The sequence below is a fragment of the Lissotriton vulgaris genome, chromosome 2_1, assembly GCF_964263255.1.
Source record: "Lissotriton vulgaris chromosome 2_1, aLisVul1.2, whole genome shotgun sequence".
Taxonomy (NCBI): Eukaryota; Metazoa; Chordata; class Amphibia; order Caudata; family Salamandridae; genus Lissotriton; species Lissotriton vulgaris.
Genome location: NC_141687.1, coordinates 1684987645 through 1685003379, shown reverse-complemented (window position 1 = coordinate 1685003379; position 15735 = coordinate 1684987645). Strand labels below are relative to the sequence as shown.

General features: G+C 42.3%; 1 protein-coding gene across 1 annotated transcript in view; it reads left to right on the top strand.

Annotated features, from left to right (window-relative positions):
- The first annotated feature begins 220 nt into the window (after positions 1-220).
- The window catches only part of LOC147733094 (uncharacterized), a 137404-nt gene continuing 121889 nt past the window's right edge, over positions 221-15735 (top strand). Inside the window, exon 1 of the mRNA XM_086957642.1 lies at positions 221-283. The gene's annotated coding sequence lies outside the window, so the exon portion shown is untranslated. The remainder of the gene's footprint in view (positions 284-15735) is intronic.

Below are 15735 nucleotides of genomic sequence, written 5' to 3'. Positions count from 1 at the left end.
ACAACCCATCCCACCTGCTCCCCAACTCCCCCCGCCCCTTCCACTCAGAGCTGGGTGCAGCAGAAGCACGCATAATTTGCAAAGTTAACCTCTAAAACATGCACAAAATATTCAGTCAGTGGCCTCAGGGCTCGAGAACCATACAATGTTGCAGAGATGTCTATTCAGGGCGAGGCAGGCTCTGACGCTGATTGGCTGCCTTTGTTTCTTCCTGCACATCACCTTTAATAGCCACATCCGACCTGTGCAGCCACAGAGAGGAGCTGGCGAAAGGCAGAGACAGGTAAGGGGAGAGACAGGGAGGGAGATTGGGAGGCATGGGGATGAGGTGAGACACTAGAGTGAGAAGTGAGGTGAGGAGCCGAGGGTCCACCAGGAGAGGTGGGTGTCTGAGGGAGGTTGTGAGGTGAGACTCACAGGTGAGTATGTTGAACGGCAGAGAGAGATATGTAATGCATTATCTGCGAGAGCTTTGCCGGGACATTAAGAGAGGTATGTATGGGAATGGCACAGAGAGACTCCTATGAGACATGTCCTGAGTACACCAGGGAGAAAGCAAGAAAGATATTCCAGAGGGAGAGCTCTACGAAAGATATGAGAAAAGGAATCTCTGAGAGACATGTTGGTCGACCCACTGAGATGTGCAAGGTAGATCACAAGTAAATGTTTTAGGGGCAGACTGAGGGAAACATGAGAGAAAGATCTAGAAGAGGTGTGAGACCCCAAGTAAAAGATGGTGGTGGAGTCCTGGAATGTGTAAGAGAGGGTCACACGAGGAGTGTTTATCAAGGACACCCAGCCATCCACTGAGCTATACTAAGGAAAGCTAAAAGAGACACCGAGATACATCTATATGGGAAACATAGGGAGAGACATGAGAGGGAGACTCCTGAAAGGGGAGTGACAGCAACCAGCAGACAGACGTGTATCAGCAGACCGAGTGGGAGAGATGACTCTTCTATTGTAATTTGCAGTCATGTTCAGCACAGACTTTTGTTGGGGTGCGGGCAGAACCTGTTGTCTACAAGTGATGGGTTTCGGTACTGGGATGGATCTCATAGGCATTGTTTTCAGACCCTCTGACTGGTCAATGTTGATATGTGTGGCCAGTGCGTGTGTTGTCGTTAGTTTAGTAGCTTGCACTCCAACAAGACCGGGTGGACCTGATGGTCTGGATCCTATGAGTAAAGGAGAAACTGCCCCCTATCTCTGATTCCATACTGTGTACCCTACGAATATGCGATCCACCAGTCATGGTGGTGATGGATGTTTTCCATTGGTGGGTGTTCCTAAGAGGGCAGTGGGGGAATATTCTGTCAGAATATAACATTTTATATAGACCTGCCAAATTCCTGAGGCCAATATTTTAATGACCACAATATAACGAGGGTAAGTATATGTAGTTAAGTATAGATTTACTGTGTACGTTAACAATACGCATATCTTCATAGATTAGGAGTTAAATAGTAAATCAGTACTTACCTAGTGTTACATTTTGCAATATTATGGTGGCCAGTATTTTGACTGTTCCATATTTTGATCGTCTGTGTCATGACATAGCGCTCTCCAAACCGAGACTGTGATCAATAAGTCTTGGGTGTTAGCGTCATCTGTCTGTTAAACCGTTTGTGAGTTTGAATTTATTAAGAGATGCTTTCATCGTTAATTCATTTTGCACAAGAACTGCAATATTAAATATAGATACAGGAATTATTTCAGAAAAAAAGAGAAAAGAAGAAGGGGAATAAAGGGAAAGAGGAAAAGCGAAAAAAGCTGAATAAACAGAGATTCATCTGGAAGCATGTATATTTTCAGTAGGATTTATGAATTCTGATCGTAATTCCAGTGCTGAGGTTGTGTTCTCTTGTAGTCCAGCTTTAGATCACATGTTCACCTATATGTCTTTCGAAATCTCAGAAAAGTCAATGGAAATGTAATTGAGAGTTTGTGATAATCCCGGATTTGTAGCTCCTGTGAGGCATTTCACGGCTGGACTTTCTTCGTTAAAGTCTTTTCCCTTCTGGTCAAGCTTTTGATCAGAGCCTTGTGGTTGCCCCAGAGATGTCACCAAATATGCAAAAAATATTCTCAGTTTTGGTCTCAAACTGTTCTTTGACGAGGCAGTGCTTGATCCCTTTCCCTTTCCCTCTTAAAGTGTGGACAAGGCAGCAAGCAAGAGACAAGTTTTCTGTCTGACCACAAGTACAGTCTGAGGAGGTTGAAAGGCCTCTTTTTATAAGCAAAGACCCGAGTTAAAGGTCACTAACTTCTATCCAGGGAGAGCAATCTCCTCTTCTTTGGATTTGTCATGGTTGTCAGATGTACCTTCGCATGTTGTGCTATGTCAAAGGGGCCAGCGGGCGGACTTCACCTGAGCTCTAGGCTTGAGTTAAGGTTAAAAAAAAAATAATAATAATCTGTTGTGATCCTTCTTTTCACCTCTGTGTGAAATTATTTAGTCATGTATTGATTTTGTAATCAGCTGGTATGGGATAGGTAGACATTTTGTTGTTCAGAGGAGTCTTTCAGAAACGTAGCACTTGTTTAAGCATAAACCCTCCCAGACCAATGAGAACGTTCTTGACTTTAGAGGGCTGAGATCGGATGCCAAGTTGTTTGATCCAACCTTCGGGAGGACTTCTTGTACTCTGAAGGACCCTGTCCCTTTTAAGAGGGTTTCAGTAGCACCAGTGCTTAATGGAAAGTAGGAATACACTTCTTGAAGAGGTGAGCCTGCAGATGATCTTTGGAAAATGGCAAGTGTGGTTGATTTCTCATGTCAGGGCATTCGGGCTGACAATGCCCTGATCATGCTGCCTCCTTCGGAATTGCACAAAATTTTGTTTTATGAGAGCAGGTTCGCCGCAGGGTCGGATTGGGATTGAAAATCGGTCTGGGCACACCAAAAAAAAATCGCCCCTCATTTGCATAATACCTTTCCTCAAATCACTGCTTCAGCGTAAGTGCACTGAAAAGAAGGAGGGGGGTCTTAAAAAAATGCTAGTGAAACACACCTGAAAACAAGTGAGGCCACTTCTACTGAGGCCCCCTGCTCCGCTCAGTATGTGCATACATTAAGGGGCCGGCCAGCGAGACAAAGGGAGTGATACCTCTGCCTGTTGCTAAACCGGGGGCAGGGGACCGGCGGTGTTGGTGGCAGGGGGGGTGGTAACGAGCGCCCATCTGCCTGCAAAAAGACCACTCAGCCACCCACTGGGCCGCTGGCTGTATTCCGAAAATAGAGACACCGCCCAAATCGGCCCCAGACTGCTCCAAAAAGCAGCCCACATCAGGAACACAGACACCGGCCCCTTCGGGCATTGCCCGAGTGCCCGCGTTACCAATCCGAGGCTGGTTGGCCGTTCTAAGTTTTAGGTTTCAAATAGGGTGTAGTTGAGGCAAGGCAAGTGACCTTATTTTGGGCTGTGTTCTGCCTATGACTTGAAGCAGTCGCTGGAAGTCTGAACTTTATTCCCTATGCCACTGACCAGTGATGGTCTTTTCAAAGTTTACGCTCTAGGAACAAGTATCTGAAACTTCCTTAACTGTTATGAAGGTATCCTCTCCCTTCTGGGTGGTTTCTTTCACCTGAAAATAAACTCTCCTTTAAGTGTTAGTGGGACACCTTGAGTCCCCCGACTTCTGACCGTGCATTCACATTCGCAAAGTGTATGTTTTGCAGACCCTCTGTGTAAAATGGGCATGGTTTGCCAGGCCAATATTGGTCTCTACAACATGTAGCCCAAGTGAATTCCTTCACTTCTTCCTGTGGTACCCCCAGTAACTTTTTTAATCAGTTTTTGAATGTCTCATTAGTTCTTTCATGTATGTCCCGAGATAACCATCACATAGCTTTCTCGGTCTCCCCCGACCATCCCTCTCAGCCACCACTCATTTATCTTCCTCAATCTCTGTGACCCTCAGCTTGTCAACATGTATTTGCTTTGGACAAGGAAGGCTTTTTTCCTATCCAGGAAATCGTACGAAAGTACCAGAAACACGGAAACCATATGGGTGTATTATTTAATCCCCATGGGGTGTGAAAGCTGGTTGGTCCCTGTAATCAAACAGATTACCATGGTCCTGAAACTGTCATGTACCTATTTAGTACCACACTTCCCGGCTCGCAAGTGATTGCATGTGCATGCCATTTTTGTGTATGAAGTCATAGAAACGTACCGGGGCAGTGACCTTTCTTTTTCTCCTGAATAATGCCCTGGACAAATTTTGGCAATAAGAAAAGGGCAGAAACATGTTGCCAAGCTGAGGGTCATAGGACCATTGTACTCCTTGATTGCCCCATAACTATCATAAGTATAATTATTTTTATAGTGCCCACACACCCCTCTAATAAAGGGATACCTGGGCGTGGATGTGTCTCACTCAACCTGGCTTTTAGCAGCCAGGATGAACCCGATGATGAAGCATGTCACTATTAGTGTGAGTGAGAGTTGTACATGGAAAGAAAAGCTTTTTCCTCCCTTGAATCTCAAGACACCCAAAAACATTATTTGGTTTCTTTGGGTTTCTTTTGCGTTGGAAGATGGGTAGTTTTTTGGTTTGAAGACTATTGCAGACCCCCTTCTCTGCCTTTGCAGCTCTTCGCAAGGATTCCCAGAAGAAATCCTACCTCATAAACACTCAGGAAGAGTTTCTGTAAATCCTTTTGACCAGCACCTTTGCAGTGTCCACAGTGCAACAAAACAGGCTCAGTTGCGTTGCAGGTGAAGCACTGTAGTGCGACCCGGAACATAAAAAACCCAGCTCTTAACATCGAGTGGACAAACAAGTTATTCCTTCTAAATAAAAATAAAAAAAGAAATAAAGATACTTTTCTTGAAAATATTCAGAATTTCGTTTTGAGCATATTGCTGTTGAAAGCAAAGAATTATGGTGAGTTAAAAAGTCAGTGGTTTAAAATAGACCAAAACGCAGCCTTTTGACGAATCACAAATTGATGCTGGGGCAGTGCTTTCTCATAATTTAGGTATTTCTGGTTATTAAAGCACGACTGAGAATGCAAGGGTGTGGACTATAATTAAAAAAGAATTTCCAGCATAAGAACATATGTGTAGGTATTTGTGCTGAGGAACGCACAGCATGATGTTTTCAAGGTGAGAATCCTGCGTGACGCAGATTTATAGGGACAGCAGGTGTTGAGGAATGTATGGAGTGGATCAGGTACGGGGGGCAGGAGGTAATTGTATGAGTCATGGGGTGGTTAGCGGTTGCTCGGTGGTGTCTGTAGTGGGCACTGTCCTTTACCACTGGAAATATAAAATGAACCTATAGAGGAACCACCATTCGGAGCATGCACTCGGCAACATTTTGAGCATTCTCTCCACAAGGGGAACATTCTTTTCAACGCAACTTTTACGACGCATGCCTTTACATCGCAAGTTTTACAACGCATGCTGTTACAACGCATTGCGCTGGGGGGTGCTCTAGAATAGGGAATAGATTTAATTTGCTATCCAACACCTTCCCTACTATCCTCGGGGACTGGAGTTGGAATAGTAAATTAAACAATTCACTATCCAGCACCCCTCAACACTATGCGTTGTAACAGCATGCGTTGTAAAACTTGCGATGTAAAGGCATGCGTCGTAAAAGCATGCATTGTAATGTCATGCAACCTCTCCACAACATTCACAAAGCACACAACCATGGTCCATGCCGTACTGCACGTTTTTTGCTGTTCTCATTGTGGTGCCTGTTTTCCAGGCACTACTATGGAAATAGCAAAGAACCACCGACTGGATTATGAGTTGTGCAATTCCAACTCGTAAAATGGTCAGAGGTCCTTCGGCGGTTTTGCACAGGTTTAGCATAGCGGAGGCGGCGTTGTGCCGGCTCCCCTGCCCCAAACTCGTAATCAGGCCCTATGTGAAGTTCAGGTTGCTGCAAGCTCTCCATAATCAAACATAAACATATAAAGAGTAAACATCTCCAGGTAGAAACCACTAAGCTTCTCATGAAACCAACCTATGGTCATTTATTCAAATTGGATGAAAAAACTTCACCTGTCTAGTGTGGTATGTTGGGGTACCAAATCTATCACTGTAAAGCACCATGGTGTACTAATTTTGCACTTGTAGAATCTGCAAATACTGGTGTACCTAATTTCTCTAGGCATACATACGCTTGTAAAGAACTACTATTGTGATTTACCTGTAGTTAGCAGAGTTTTTCCATTAACCGTGCTTACTCAGTCACATGATTTTTATGTTTGTGCATTCATTGTGGCAGAGTAGAGTGGCACTACCCCATGCCTGCAATATGTTTCCAAGAGATCTTGAATTTTGATGGTCAATTGCATCCTTTTTTGTCATCAGCAGATGGTAAAAAAAACGAAGGGGCATATTATCAAGGGGGTTTATCTCCGTTTTTTTGGCTTTAAAAGCCAGGAAAGCCGAAATAAAATTATCTCCCTATTACCTAGCTGTCGCTAACACCAGTTAGCGGCAGCTAGTAGGAGATAGCGAACATCTTGGGCCCCACTTTGCATGTCAGTGATATTTATCACTAATGACATGCAAAGTGGGCGTGCCAAGATGTTAGCGACTGAAAACAGTCGCTAACATCGCTATCTCCTATTACCAACTTTTGGAGATATTCGCGCTAAGCGCAAATATCTCCAAAAGCTAACACCTGCCCCTGTGCAGTTCTTAGCCATGTTATCCAATGGGAGGTGGATAACATGGCTAAGAGCATTAGCTCGGTAATGCATGAATATCGCTGACTTTTCAGCGATATTCATGCAATGCGGCGATTTTTATCGCATTTGCGAAAAACCTTGGTAATACCAAGGTTTATTTGCGGTAAAAATCGCCGCAGCTCAGCGGTAAATTTTTCACGCTAACCAAGCAATAGAGATTGCTTGGTAATATGCCCCTAACTTCGTAAGCAGGAATGTTAGCGACTACAGATTCTTGGGCCAGGACATTTGCATGGAACACACATAGCACTCATTGCTCTCGTGTAAACTATGTGTACTGACAGTAAAAAAAGCAACATGACTGCGCAGTGCACTGTCTCGTAGGTATGTACGGGGCGATGTCCCTTACATTGACATTTACGTCCCTCTTTTGGTTAAACTGGAACACATATATTAAAATTAGTTTTGGGTGAGCTAAAATACTTTCACTGGTGTCTCCCTTCTACAGCATTAAAAATAGAAAATTCAACAAACCCTGAATCTCTTTTTTTTTTTTTACATAGTTGCTGCTTAAATATTGCCCCTATGGGGAAAAGGGACCTTCTTGAGGACTTACATGTATCTCACATCAAATAGTGTGAAATAGTCCCTGGTTCATATTATATGCAAGTTCATTCAATAAGGCCTCTGATTTTTCAGTCGGGCATCGGCAGAGGATACTTACCTTATTCAGAACGGGGCAGAAACAGTGCAAGCTTCCTTCCTTCAGAGATCAGGCACAGCTAAGGCAGTAGTAGTGCAAACTTTCCCTATCTCAGCTTATGCACTAATTAGGTAGCGGGGCTACAAGCATTCAAGCTTTGTTTTCCGACAAAACTGGTACTGCATAACAGTAGCAAAGCAGATTTACCTCTCTGCAAAACGTCTGCAAGGGCAATCTCCCATTCGTGAGGAACAGATTGCCCACAGAACATGAACAGGGGAGACATGAATGGCATTTAGGTTTGGCAGGATACTCAAATCACTTGTGCCTGTATTCTACTAAATTCTTCCTACAAAATAAATACTCCCCTTTGTGGTTGAACCTCGGATTTCTCACCGCATTTCTTGAATGGTCTGCAGGTTCCTGAGTCCATGTGCATATGTCCTACATGTTTTACACTCCAGTACGTACCATAGGCTAGTAGCACCATTTGCACGTATATCATGGGCTTTTTCTCACCTGTTGGGCATATACCACAGCCACCTGACATCGTCTAGGGATATGCCACAGGATTCTCACGCAATGTGATCTTCATTTTAAGATATAACAAAGTGCAATGTATTTATTGAGCATTTTAGTCGCCTGGCAATGCCAACTATGTTTGCCACCATATTGCAGTCTGAAATGTACTCGAGTGGCTTAAAAGCAACCATTTGCACAATATAATGCAGTGCAAGCGACGAGGTGTCTGAGTGCTTACAATGGAAGCGAGGACACGAGGATCAGTCAAGACAACAAGCAGCCACTCTAGCTGTATATTCCAAATGTAAATGTTCAAAAAGTATTAATTGTGATTTTGACGCAGTTTTGAATTCTGGGATTGACATGAAAGTCTGTAGATTTTATGTAATAATGTAACTTTACGTAATTTTTGGGCATGTTGCATAATTTCTTTTGTGGAAATTAAGAGAGTTTCGCCTAGGATTAATAAGGACATCAGGTATATGTATACTGTTATGAAAACATGTGCATGTTTTCTGGATGGAAACAGGTTAACACTAACCATGAATGGAGTTTGTAAAGTTTACGCGCAACTCCGCGAAGTGAAAAAACAACCCTCCGCCATCAGCCGAGTACGAATGAAAAATACAGTTTGCGGTGATTGCACAGTGCCGGATGCCTATCCGCACCGTGCAATCATTGCAAACGGCACCATGCACAGCACAAGCTTTACTTTTCTGCCGTTCGAGTACATTTTTACTTGAGCAGTAGCTTTCTCAGCGTGAATGGTCAGTTTCTCAACATGGGGGGTCGCGAGCATACGCGACCACTCGCAATGAGAAACCTGACCTCCCCTCGTGTTGAGAAATCTCGTCAAGAGGTTGATTTTTTATGCTCGCGCTCGCCAACTTGATCTTGACGATCGAGAACGAGGAAAAATCTCATGAGAGGTTGATTTTCCTCACTCGCGCTCGCCAACTTGACGTTGATGAACGCAAATGAGGAAAAATCTTGCCGGGAGGTTGACTTTCCCTGCTTGCGCTCACCAACTTGATGTTGACGAATGCGAGCGAGGTAAAAAACTACACTCTGCTATGCAGGGCGTAGTGTTCCGGATCCCAGAGAGCTCCACGTAACGCAGAGTGCAAAAAACACTGCAAACTCGGCGAGCGGATCGGAGTTCAACACCCAGGCCTAGTTAACACCTTCACATCTGCAAGTTATACAATTCAACCACCAGGGGGAGTCTCGGGTTTATCCATGCCTACTCACCACTGACAGCCAAACCATTGGGTGGCTGTCTCCATCGATCAGTGACATGACTCTCAAGGTTTACTGAGGAAGTTCACTTGTTGCAGAAGGGAAGGGGACCTGGGTGAGGAGATCTGAAAGAAAGTTAACTTAGGGAGACGTATATAAAGGCTATTTTAAACAATGATCACAGGTCAGAGAAGGGCTAAGATTGAACGAGATGAGATCTACCAAATCTGTGTTAGTCTGCTACTCTTGCCAAAAATAACAGAGCCCTACCCGGGCTGTTTGGAATTCTCTCTAATGTTTAATGTTTGATATCTGTGTGTGGTGGGTCCATGTGAGACGTGCTGTTGGAAATCACGAACTTAGACAACTAAGTAGCACATCTGTGCTGTGTGGGATGTATAAGGGTTGCTATTGAGTGATTGTGAGTGTTGGATTTTGAGAAAGGTGTTGTTAAGAGCTGTATCAATATCCTAAATATGGGGAATCTGGGAAGTGCTGGGTGATTCAGAGTTGTCCTATCTAATGTGTTCTGTTGGATGATTGTATTTTTGTTAGTAGAATATACTGCTGGTAAGTGCTGTTTCGAGCCACATTTTAGCTATGGGTGTGTACTATCTTTTTGCATGAGTGTGATCTTGTATAAACCAAAATACTGGGCCATGCACATTTCACAGAATTTCTGTTGTCCTTTGCCTTATTGTGTAATTTTCACTCGTACGAGTCCTGGTTCAAGCAGAAAATATCTCTCAGAAGCAGTGACATTGCATGTGTGTCTTGGCTGCATGTGCTGCACTAGCAACATACATTGCATGACTTTAGAAACTGCACATATAATATTCTGAACTGGTTTATTTAGAGGAATATTTCCTGTAAGTAGACACATAATAAGACGTCTTATGCCTTGGTGGATTCAGAAGGAAAGTTAGGGCTTAGCCCACCCTTGAGAAATATCTGTACTCGATGTTTTCTACATTTTTAAAGTAGCACAATACTCCTCATCAAGTGAACAACTTAATTGGGTAGACTCGGTTCTAAAGAAGAGTCATAGCTGTGTGAAATGATGGTGCTACAAAGTTTTGTAGATTATAAGAAGGGTTTTTATTAACCAATAAAAGTTATGGTCATCGTAACGAGCCTGGGTCTGAACTGTCATCCCTGGAATCTGGAACCCAGCAGTGTTCCCCATTCCAGGCATGACACGGCAATACCACACATTTCCCTTCTTAAAGAAAAGAAAAGAAACATTTTAAACCGAACGTGAAAGAACAGAAATTGATATACAAAGTACAATTAGATTACAGTATATGAAAACAAAAACAACAATAATGAGAAATCACAAAGTATAAGAAACAAATCGGATTATCTATAAAGATGATAATCCTTAAACCGCACAGGAGTGAGACATTTCCTCTGTGCTCGTTGTACAGTATTAGAGTCAGGAGAACAGGGGAACTTATTTTCAGGAACATAGTGAAGTGATGTTGAACCAGAGAACTTCCTCAAATTGCTGGCACTGTTGGAGGACTTCGAGTTGGATGGAATACTAGGCTCTGGAGCTGCTTCCTTAGGCCACAACCACTTGGGAATTTTTACCACCTTGGACATATTCCACACATTACCATCTGAAAGTTCAACAACCTGACGACCAACACGCTTGACCATGCTAATCCATTGTGCTTTGCACGCGTGGGTTCGTATCCCACCCTCATTGCCAGTGAAATGATGGTGCTACAAAGTTTTGTAGATTATAAGAAGGGTTTTTATTAACCAATAAAAGTTACTGTCATCGTAACGAGCCTGGGTCTGAACTGTCATCCCTGGAATCTGGAACCCAGCAGTGTTCCCGATTCCAGGCATGACACGGCAATACCACACAGTCCTTACGGCCCACCCTTCAACAATGCAGCATTACACTCAAAGTACTCTAAGGCTTTATTACATTTCTCTCAAAAACTGAATAAACTGAGGAGTCTTGCTTCATTTCTACCCTCACAATATATTTCCTGCTGCAAATAGAAACAAAACTGAAACTTTTTTCTGTTGAAAACATTCATTTTGTCTTGATGAACACGTTTGTGTTAAAACAAATGATGAAGTCTGTTAAAATATATGTAGCTGAAACTTGGCCCAACGCCCCATCGTGGGACAAAGAACAACATATGCATGACAGTGAAACAAAGCATTCTTACAAAGTACTGCTGATGTTTACTTCAAGGAGACATGAGGATCGAAGGGCATGTCCTGCAATTACAGAAGCATTTTTATGAAGAGGAAATAGGCAGAGATATTCATGCTGAGGAATTCACACCATGATGGTTTAAGGGTAAGGGTGAGGATAGGATGAGCAAGCAGGGCAGGTGGGGAATGTATGAAGTGGATGAAAAACTGAGGTGTAGCAGATAATTGTCAGGGTACTGGGTCTGGCAGTGGTTGCTTGGCAGTTTTTCACAGGTCATGTCCTTTACTGATATCACTCTTTAGTTAGCAAACAAGCAAAACGTATTTACTTACACAGGGGCATATTATCAAGGACAGGCGATACATTATCACTGCTTTTATTGGCAGGAAACTGCCGATAAAGCGGAGATAATGGCCTTGATAATATGCTCAATGAATTCCAATCGAAGCCCATGTTAGATGTGTTCACATCTAACATGGGCTTCGATTGGAATTCATAGAGCATATTATCAAGGCCATTATCGCCGCTTTATCGGCAGTTTCCTGCCGATAAAAGCGGCGATAATGTATCGCTTGTCCTTGATAATATGCCCCTTAGTTTTTTAAAACGGATATGCTTATAGCGCATTTTAATTCTCCTTCATAAAGACAACCTTCATTACGCATACTGGGGGCATATTACCAACAAGAAGCGATAATTATCGCTAAATAGGCTTAGCAACAATTTTTTTATCGCTGCCTATCGCTGGATATGTTAGCGGAGAAAACATGCTATTAGCAACGTTTTTCTTCATTGTGCTAAAATATCCAGCGATAGCGGTGAAATGAGTGAATATCGCTGAGAATACAGCGATATTCACGCATTAGCGATGAAATGCTCTTAGCCATGTTATCCACCTCCCTTTGGATAGCATGGCTAAGAACCGGTCTGGGCAGGTGTTAGTATTTGGAGATATTCGCGCTTAGCGCGAATATTGCCATCGCTACGCCTGCCTTGCTAATAGGCGATAGCGACGTTAGCGACTGCTTTCAGTCGCTAACTGGTTAGGTACGCCCACTATGCATGTCATTAGGGATAAACATCGCTGACATGCAAAGCGGGCATCAAACCGCTCGCTATAGCCTACAAGCTGTCGCTAACATCAGCTAGCGACAGCTTGCTAATAGGGCAATAGAATTATTGCCGCTTAGCCGCCGAAAACGGCCTCTAAAGTGGCGATAATTACCTATCTCCCTGCTTGATAATATGCCCCACTGTTTCATCTTCTGAGAGCAATTAGTTTCGGACCTTAAAATAAGGCTTTGTTTGCATTATATTAATCATGAAATACTTAAAATCCTTTAGTGTAAAACTTCCTTATTTATTCTAAAATGAAAGCATCATTTTCAAAAGTAATTAACACAACTTATGTATCCTTTGTATTTTCTTTTTAAAATGTTTAAATAGAAAAAAAATTGAATATCATATTAGTAGAAAAGTATCTAAACCTGAGTGCATTAAAAGTGATCCTTCTAAAAAAGTAGCATTTGTTTTTCTTTCTGGACATTAGCCCTATGATATAAAAATAGTAAACACCATGATTATGCATTTTCTATTTATTTTTTAATTCTAATATAGAATTCTTAAATCAATGTAATTTAGAAAAAAAATCATATAATTGAATTACTTGCACACCTTGCCCCTATGCGTTTTATAACCCACACCTAGTTCTGAAATATAGCTCCCCAAAAGACAAATAAATATGATTTTGAAATAGATCTGATATGTAAGTAATGTTTTATTTAAAAAAGGGTATAAAGTTAAACATTTTAAGCAAATTAATTTAGCAAAATGTATTGAAATAAAATTACTTTCAAACCTTTCCCCTTATCACTTTAATCACCTGCTTCTAATTTTAAAATGCATATTCTCAAAACACAAATAAACATAAAATGCAATTAATTAATTATTCACAAATAGAACAAATATTTAAAAAAAGATAGAATAAAGTATTATTTCAAAAAAGAACGTATTAAATGCATGCCATCTAAATGAACATGCAATTTAAAAATGCATGCTAAATTATTGCTGTTGAAAAGTATGCTAATCGTTCAACACAATTCTGAAATATTCCTCACACACAACACACAACATACACGCCATTTGGCTAGCTGGAATCCAGTGGCAAACCAGTCCCAGGATGAACAGGGTCAAGACATATTTGCATATCGCTGGGTCTGAACTGGGGTGGCAAAGTGTGCTAAAGAATGATGATGGATTCAACCCAGATCTGTGACTGAGGGCGAGTGTCTGAAAAGTTTCAACGCTCCGTCCATCATCTCCTTGTGTTCGCGCAGAGAATGACAATAGCCTGGTGTTTTTTTCTTGACACACCTTTTTTTCAGGAGAATTTAGCAAACTTAGGAAGGATTTGTAATTGATCCCTCTCTCTTCCACTCCCCAACATACTCACTGCAGTGAAAAGAAAAGCTAAGCGCAAGGGACTTTGAATATAGCTGCACATTAACGTTTCAAGCTTGAGCCTTGTAATGATACATCCCGTGCATGCGTCCCAGTGCTACCAGTAAGCATTCTGCTAGATCACAGCATGTATATTATACGATGGAAGCATGGAAGGGAGTGAATCTCTTTCGTTTTATAGCATTGTTGTTGGATTGAGAAAGCGAGTGCCTTTGTATCGTTTGTCTGGCTGCAAGCCGACACGCTAAGGATATGCTGTGGCGGATCCTAATTAAAATCAAGGTTTTCCCACCATACTCCACACATGTTTTGGAATGTGAGGTTTCATCAGGCTCTGGTATTTGTACAGAACTCCCTTAAAATGACCAGTGAAAGATTGTTCGGCTCCAGAACAATCCCTGACAGAAGAACCTTTTGTAGGACACAGCGGGAATTTATGGCGTGCCTGAATTGCACTTCTGGGGCAACAAACCGTGGGGCATATTATCAAGCTTGGGCGATAAAATTATTGCCGCTTTATCGGCAGGAAACTGCCAATAAAGTGGCGATAATGGGCTTGATAATATGCTCTATGGAATCCCAATCGAAGCTCATGTTAAATGTGAAGGACATCTAACATGAGCTTCGATTGGAATTCTACAGAGCATAATATCAAGCCCATTATCGCCACTTTATCAGCAGTTTCCTGCCGATAAAGCGGCGATAATTGTATTGCCCAGGCTTGATAACATGCCCCCATGTTACAAGATTAAAAACATAAATGCATCTTTTCATTTAAGGCTCTTAATTTAGCACTGAACTTTGTAAAGAAAATAGTAATTACGTAGCTTTGTATGCATTATATATGTAAATTGCGGTATGCTGGAAAGCACATGGACAGCCAGGGAGAAATCAATGATGGAGTGCGTGAGCACCCGGACAGCAGTGGAGAAAGTAATGATGAAGCAGAAACATTGGACAGAAGGCGGGAGATCTAGGTGAGGGACTGCAGAGAGATAAACTCAAAGAGTCAGTTCATGCAAAAAAATGCACTGGTATGGAGTATGTGGTAAGAAATAAAAATAAATACCTTCAGAGTGGTAACCAGTGAAGGGACATTGACCAGTAGCAATTTGTCAGCGACCAGAAGCAGTATTTGGGCCAAACTCCATGGTAATCAAAGGCATGTAAAATAGAGTGACGTTGGAATCAATGAATGGTAAGTTCAGGTAGGTACCGGGTGGGTCAATGCCCCTTTTAAGACTTTTTTTAAAACAAAGGATTTGGCAAGCATAGCACAAGTGCTGCGCAGGCGAAACCTAATCACAGAATCGCCTACCACAGGATTGTGCGTGAAATCGAATAGACACACACTTCTAATGTGAATGATTGATAATGTGATGTGGTCTCTCTAATCTGAGTAAAAAAACAAAACAATTGAGCAGAAGAGTCCTGCTTCAGACATCTTCTTAGTCTTTGACGAAGGTGGACGTTTAATTTCTATAATGAGCTGGGAGAGAAGTTATCATCCTGCCACCTCCTATGCTTCACTGATTTTAATTGGTGATATATGCTTTTTTGATGCCCACTCCTGAAATTCCTATGTACTCGTTGTGTGCTGCTACAAGGCATGCGAGGTGTAGTCTGGTGTGGATCATGGATTGTGCTTGTGTAAAAAGACATTTCTGAATTACACCCTCACATTCGCAATCGAGCGAACGATCTACAGAATGACGTGTTTACTCTGTCGAGTGATCACGTTTAAACTACGTATGCCTGTGCGGAGAACTCAGCTCTGTTCAATGAGTTTGCAGAGTTTTCTGCACTTCGTGCTTCATAGAGTGCAGAAAACTCAGCTTCATGTAGTGCAGCAGAGTTTTTTTCCCCGTTTTCGATAACAAATGGTAAGTTCACGAGAGAGAGCTGCCGCTCGGGTAACATTTCTACCCGAGCAGCAGAAATACTAGCATGAACTACAGTTCACACTGCACTCCG